The following is a 7,606-nucleotide window of genomic DNA, read 5'->3' on the forward strand; positions in this document are numbered from 1 at the left end:
TCTTCCATTTGTACCTTTCCTTTGACAAAGTAAAATGTCTGAAGGCAGAAGGAAAAATGGACACTAAACTAAAGAAGGAGGTACTGGAGACAAAACTAAAAGCTTGATCAAAGAAATGAATTTTGAGGAGGATCTTAAAGCAGGAGAGGGGGTGGAAATGCAAAGGGACTTCAGGAGACAATTCCAGAATGTGGTGCTTAGGCAGCTGAAAGCACAGCCAAACAAAGTTAGGTCAACGCTAGAGCTCCAGTGACGCAATCGGTTAGCGTGCGGTACTTATATGACAGTACAGAGTGAGCCATGCCGAGGTTGTGAGTTCGAGCCTTACCTGGAGCACATGTTTTATGGGCAACCGAGATGGGAAAATACCTGAAGTCCCAGTTACCAAAAATAAGTAACTGTTTTTGGGCGGCACAGTGGCGCAGTGTTTAGCACCGCAGCCTCACAGCTCCAGTCCCGGGTTCAATTCTGGGTACTGCCTGTGTGGAGTTTGCAAGTTCTCAAATATAGGGACAGGTGGGGATGTGGTAGGAATATGGGATTAGTGTAGGATTAGTATAAATGGGTGGTTGATGGTCGGCACAGACTCGGTGGGCCAAAGGGCCTGTTTCAGTGCTGTATCTCTAAACTAAAAAACTAAACTAACAGGGATGCACAGGAGGCCAAAGAAAGGGATCAGAAATTCTGGGACTGGATTGGAGGGACAGATAGGAAGGGAAAAGGTCAAGGAAGGATTTAAACAGAAGCTGGGGGCACTGTCCACCAGTTCACAGATGACATAAAGATCAGTGCTGGTGTCAGAACCATTGAGAAGAAAAAAGCCTACAACCTAATCTAGATGTGACAGGGAAATGATTCTGAATCTGGCAGCTGACAATTAATGTAGATAAACATCGTGAACTGAAATAGAATGAAATGAAACAAAGTGAAATGCTTGTGGGCAATGTTCCTTTAAGCTGTGTGGCCGCACAGCAACCCATAAGTCCTCGCGTAGGCCGTGCAGAAGTCGGCCCCTTTAAATTACTGCACATACACAGCCATACAAAAAAATTTAAATGGGCCATGCACTTAAAGAAATAGCCTGCGCACTTAAAAAAAAAGTTAGAGGGTACCTTACTTGTGGATATGACTAAACCCATGCATATTTTTATAATGGATCTGTGAATTAGAAAGCCTAGAAGTTTGGTGCATTTTTCAAGTGTAAAAGGGCGGCACAGTGGCGCAGTGGTTAGCACCGTAGCCTCACAGCTCCAGTGACCCGGGTTCAACTCTGGGTACTGCCTGTTGTGGAGTTTGCAAGTTCTCCCTGTGTTTGCGTGTGTTTGCGTGGGTTTCCTCCGGGTGCTCCGGTTTCCTCCCACATGCCAAAGACTTACAGGTTGATAGGTAAATTGGCCATTAGCAATTGCCCCTAGTATAGGTAGTTGGTAGGGAAATATAGGGACAGGTGGGGATGTGGTAGGAATATGGGATTAGTGTAGCATTAGTATAAATGGGTGGTTGATGGTCGGCACAGACTCGGTGGGCCGAAGGGCCTGTTTCAGTGCTGTATCTCTAAACTAAACTAAACAATATGTACAACTCAGCATCCAATTTGACAGGCTTATTAGAAACTGGAAATGCGCACGCACCAAATTGAATCAGGCTGCTTTGCAGTCATCCAGGAACATACTGGAACCATTAAAAATCACTAATTAAAATATTTAAGTGAGTTTCTGATATTGGGCTGCCCAAGCACCTGACTCAATATGTGATAAACTTGCTCAACAATACGAGGTCTGAACAGGTAGAAAGGATGCTTCAGAGCTGTTTAAGGAATTCATCCATTACTTCAGGTTAGTTGTTAGTTTGTCATTTGAGACTGCTGGTTAACTTCTGAGTGTTTTTTTAACTTGTTTTCTAAATGTGATAACTTAAACTTTTTCTCAACAGCCAGAATTTTGCTGGTGTTGCATTATATTTGTCTTGCCTTATAATATTTGGGACAGTAATGGATACTATCAAGTGGCACTTACTCACCAATAACCTGCTCAGTTTGGATTCCACCAGGGCCACTCTGCTCCTGACCTCATCACAGCCTTGGTCCAAACATGGACAAAAGAGCTGAATTCCAGAGGCCAGGTGAGAATGATTGCCCTTGACATCAAGATAGCATTTGGTTGAGTGTGGCATCAAGGAGCTCTAGCAAAACTGAAGTCAATAGGAATCAGGGGAATACTTTCGACTAGCTGGAGTCATATCTGGCACAAAGGAAGAACTTGTGGTGGTTGAAGGCCAATCATCTCAGTCCCAGGACATTACTTTAGGAGTTCCTCAGGGTTAGTGCCCCAGACCCAACCATCTTCAGCTGCTTTATCAATGACCTTCCCTCCATCATAAGATCAGAAGAGGGGATGTTGCTGATGATTGTACAGTGTTCAGTGTCATTCACAACTCCTCAGATACTGAAGCAGTCCATGCCTGCATGCAGCAAGACCTCAACAACATGCAGGCTTGGGATGATAAGTGGCAAGTTACATATGCAACACAAAAGTAGTGGGCAACAAGAGAGAATCTCACCATCTCCCCTTGACATTCAACGCCATTACCATCGCTGAATCTCCCACCATCAATATCCTGGAGATTACCATTGACCAGAAACTGAACAGGACCAGCCATATAAATAGTGTGACTAAAAAAGGTCAGAAACTGGGAATTCTGAGGTGAGTAACTCACCGCCTCATTTCTCGACGCCTTTCCACCAGCTACAAGGCACAAGTCAGGATTATGATGAAATTCGCCCCTCCTTTCCTGGATGGGTGCAGCTCCAACAACACTCAAGAAACTTGACACCATCCAGGACAAAGCAGCCCGCTTGATCAGCACCTCATCCACCACCTTAAATGTTCACTCCCTTGACCACTGACACACAGTGGGAGCAGTGTGCACTGTCTACAGGATGCACTGCAGCAACTTGCTAAGGATCCTTTGACAGCACCTTTCAAACCTGCGATCTCTACCATCGACGCTGGGTCAAAATCCTGGAACTCCCTTCCTGAGAGCACTGTTGGTGTACCTACATCACATGGACTGCAGGGATTCAAGAAGGAGGCTCATCAGCACCTTCTCAAGGGAATTTAGGGATGGACAATAAATACTAGGCTTGCCATCAAAACTTCTTGGAGCAGCAATACCTCAGGCACCTTCACTTCAAAAACAAATCTGTCAACCTGTTACAGCCAGAACCTAAGCCTTGTATCAGGGTATAGTCGGCACTGCCTGTAGCTGTTAGAATGAACATAGATGCTTAATGTCCATAGAACAGGTTCCTTCTAGTCTCCAACCGGTGACATCAGCAAAATCACCCAGTTTGCATTCCACAGCTGTATCACTGAGGCTCTCTATGTCAGTGGGAACACCTATATTACTTTACCAATGCAGGACAAGAGAGCTGTAGACTGCATGAAGATATCAAAGGACTAGTCAGGTGGGTGAAACAGTGGCAAGTGGAGTTCAATCCGGAGAAGTATTAGGTAATGCATTGGAGACAGCTGACAAGGCAAGGGAATGCATAATAAATGGTAGAAGACTGAGAAGTATAGAGAAACAGAGGGAGCTTGGAGGGCATGTCCACAGATCCCTGAAGGTGGCTGAACCAGGTAGATAAGGTGGTCAAGAAGCATACGGGATCCTTGCCTTTATTAGCTGAGGCACAGAATAGAAGAGCAGGGAGGTGATGCTGGAACTGTACAAAACACTAGTTAGGCCACAGCTGCAGTACTGTGGGCAGTTCTGGTCACTGCACTATAAGAAAGATGTGATCACATTAGAGAGGACACAGAGGAGATTTACAAGGATGCGGCCTGAACTGGAGAATTTTAGTTGCGAGGAAAAATGTGATAGGTTTAGTGTTGTTTTCTTTAGAACAGAAGAGTCTGAGGGAAGACCGAATTGAAATGTATAAGGTTATGAGGGGTTTAAATAGAGTGGGTAGGAATGCCCTATTTCCTCTTGATTCAAGGTTCCACAACCAGTGGGCATAGATTTAGGGTGGCAGCAGTGTGTACCATCTACAAGATGCACTGCAGCAACGCACCAAGGCTCCTTAGACAGTACCTTCGAAGCCCGCGACCTCTACCAACTAGAAGGACAAGGGCAGCAAATGCATGGGAACACCACCGCCTGCAAGTTCCCCTCCAAGTCACACACCATCCTGACTTGGAACTATATCACCGTTCCTTCACTGTCGCTGGGTCAAAATCCTGGAACTCCCTTCCTAACAACACTGTGGCTGTACCTACCCCACATGGACTGCATGGGTTCAAGAAGGCAGCTCACCATCACCTTCTCATGGGTAATTAGGGTTGGGCATTAAATGCTGGCCTAGCCAGCGATGCCCACAACCCATGATCAAATATAAAAAAGTGGTAGGAGATTTAGAGGGGATTTGAGGAGAAATGTTTTCACTCAGCGGGTTGTGGGGATCTGGAACTCACTGCCTGAAAGGGCGGTAGAGGCAGAAGCCCTGATAACATTTAAAAAGTACTTGGATATGCACTTGAAGTGCTGTACCCTGTAAGGCTACGCACCAAGAGCTGGAAAGTGGGATTAGGCTGGATGGCTACTTGGCGGCGCAGACACAATGGGCTGAATAGCCTCCTACCTTGCTGTAAATTTCTATGATTCTATGATAGCATTAGGCTTTGCCCATGTGGCAGGCTACCCCAGGTCCAAGGTGACATAGATAGTACCTAATGACCCCCAATGCCACCTCCCCTTCCCACAACACCTTTCCCATGTAAGCTTAGGAAATGCAATAACTGCCCTTTCACCTCCTTACTTCTCACCGTCCAAGGGCCCAAACACTCCTTCTTGGTGAAACAGCGATTCACTTGTACTTCTTTCAATGTGGTCTCCTTTACATCAGGGAGACCAAACACAAATTGGGTAATCACTTTGTGAAACTTCAGGCCACAAGCATGACCCCGAGCTTCAGTCATCTACCATTTTAATTCTCCGCCCCAGTTCCACTCTGACCTCTCGGCCTCCTGCAGTGAACCAATGAAGTTCAACGTAAGCTCAAGTATCAGCAACTCACCTTTTCATTAGGCACTTTTCAGCCTTCTGGATTCAACATTTTCAGATCAGAATCGTTGCTCCCATTTTTTTCAGACAGCAGCTGTTTGTAATGATTCTGCTATTCCCATTTACACCTCCTCTGGATCCATCTTTTCTTTCTTTACTTGTCCCATTACCATCTTCTTTTGGCTTATACCATCAACCCTTTTGTTATTTAATTTTTCCTGCCTTCCACGCTATCTCAGACCTTCACCTTGGTTCTTTTCCTTCACTTCCCCTCACTTTGCCTCTGTACTTGCTTAAAAACTACTACATCTCTAACATTTCCCAGTTCTGATGAAAGGTCACCTGAAACTGGTGGAGGCTTGTGAGGCCGGAGAATAGCATCAGACGCGCCCACCTGGAAATCTGATGCCATGATGTCAGTTCAGGATTTATTTAGCAGCGGGAAAGCTCCAAGGTGGCGTTGCTGCCCCGAATTGACGGGACTGCCATTTAAATTGCTGAATAGGTCATTGTAATGCATCAACATGTAATTGATCAAGCACATGTGTGTGATACTCTCACCAGCTTGTGACCCTGATTCTATAGCTGAGCGCAAACCCACCGAGGTGAAAGTATCTGTGCTGGTGGAAGGTGCAGGAGAATCATGCGACCTCTGACTGCTGCTCCTCAGAGGTTGATGGCTGTCCCCCTTCTGACAGTGCCCTGCATGGGAGTACGCAAACATATTTGGGTTCGGCTGTGCAGATCTCGTCATGCCAGCCATGCCCAATGTGGATCTCCAGAAGTGTGTTGGGTTTCGAATGAAGACAATCCTCACTCTCTTGCACAGAGACTCCAGTCTCACCATCCACTACTGAGTGGCTGCCCTGGGTCTCCGCTAGCTCCAGTGCCTCTTCCTCAGCCATCGACGGAAACTTTATATCTCAAATTCCTCCACCAGTCCTTGAGATCTCCCTGTTGTTATGGGCCCACTTGTCCTGCAAGTGGAAAAAGGGAGATAGTAAGACTTTGCAGGAAGAGTGAGAGAACAGTTATGCTCGTCGCAGCCCCTCGTCCCCTGCTGGGATTTCCTATATGGCTTATCCTCATGTCAGCTCTTAGGGGATGTAGCGGGGTGATCTGTGAAAGAAGGTGGCCTGTGGCTGAGATGCAGCTATACATCTGCCAGGATGTGGTGATGCCTAACCCGTTTACCATCGTCTTTATGGTACCGCCCCATGCCACGTAGCCACATGCAAAGAGGAGAGAGGTACAGAGCACACACTTCGGAAGAACAAAGGAGGTCAATGACCCCTTGCATACACTGGACCCATGTTCGGGGTGAGGAGGCCGCTGACTTCCTCTGCGATCTCCATCCAGACTTGCTTAGTCAGGTGGGAGGACCTCTTCTTGCCATCCCTGGGAAAAGGACCTCCCACTTTTTCCTTGCAGCCTGGAGGAGAATCTCCAGGGCCTCCTTGTGTCTTGCCTCTGCCATAGCGTGCCATCCTTCTCCAGTGGAGGCGGGGGGGAGTAGTTGGGGCTGGGGGTTGTCCAGGAGTTACAACACCGGGCCCTGCAGCAATCCAGAATCAGTAAATCCCTCAAAGGCAGCAATGCAAGCAGGACTGGCAGGACTTTAAATATGGTGCCAGCACCCACCCCATCATGTAATTTAACAAGCCCTGCGCCTCCATTGTGGTAAGTGGCTGCCCGCCATGTAATCGCATTCGGCCTGCCGCACACATCACGGGCAGCAACAGCACCCGCTTCTGGGTCCACTGCCAGGACCTGAAACAGGAACTCCAAATTCAGCCTGTTAACTCTATTTCTGTATCAGATGCTGCCAGCCCTGCTGAATATTTCCAGCATTTTCAGTTTTTATTTCAGATTTCCAGCATCTGCAGTATTTTGCTTTTGTATAGATTGTACCCACATTGCCTTTCATGCTCCTCAGCACCGGTCTGGCATGTTTATCAATCTACAGGGAATCTACTCCCTCCACATTCAACTAGTTTACAACAACAGACAACACATCATACAAGTCTTTGCACGTGATTCTGGCAGCAGTCATGACTCTTTCATGCCAGTCCTCTGTACCATCTTTATTCCAACCAGGGTGACAATGGTTATCTCCTTCAGACTTGGCTTACCACTAGGAGGAATCCAGGCACCTGCGCTGGCTGACAATGGAAGCCATGCTGCCACCAGGAACATTACCGAACAGACAATCTGTGTGCTCAGGTGATGCCTCCAGTGCCTGGACCTTTCCGGAGGAGCTTTGTAGTACATCCTGAGTGGGTATCTAGATTTGCTGCATGCTCCATAGCATTTGCATCATGAAAGACTAGTTCCTACCCCTAGCTGTGCAGCAGGTGTAGGGGGTGAAGCAGCGTGATGAGGGAGAAGATAATGAGTGATATCAACCATCCAATGCCCCTGGCTGTCAGAACTCTCAGAGCACAGCCCATCAAAGAGCACTTCACCTGAACCATCCCTCCAACACCCAATCCACCAACAACTCCAAAATCCCACCTTCCAATTGCCTTCCTTCAGTTGAGCC

General features: G+C 47.1%; 1 non-coding gene across 1 annotated transcript; it reads left to right on the forward strand.

The window, feature by feature from the left end:
• The first annotated feature begins 243 nt into the window (after positions 1-243).
• Positions 244-336, forward strand: trnai-uau (transfer RNA isoleucine (anticodon UAU)). Its single transcript is given in 2 exon segments — positions 244-281; positions 301-336. It is a non-coding gene; the product is annotated as a tRNA-Ile (tRNA).
• Positions 337-7,606: the final 7,270 nt, after the last annotated feature.

Source organism: Heterodontus francisci, chromosome 24 (genome assembly GCF_036365525.1).
Source record: "Heterodontus francisci isolate sHetFra1 chromosome 24, sHetFra1.hap1, whole genome shotgun sequence".
NCBI classification, from domain to species: Eukaryota; Metazoa; Chordata; class Chondrichthyes; order Heterodontiformes; family Heterodontidae; genus Heterodontus; species Heterodontus francisci.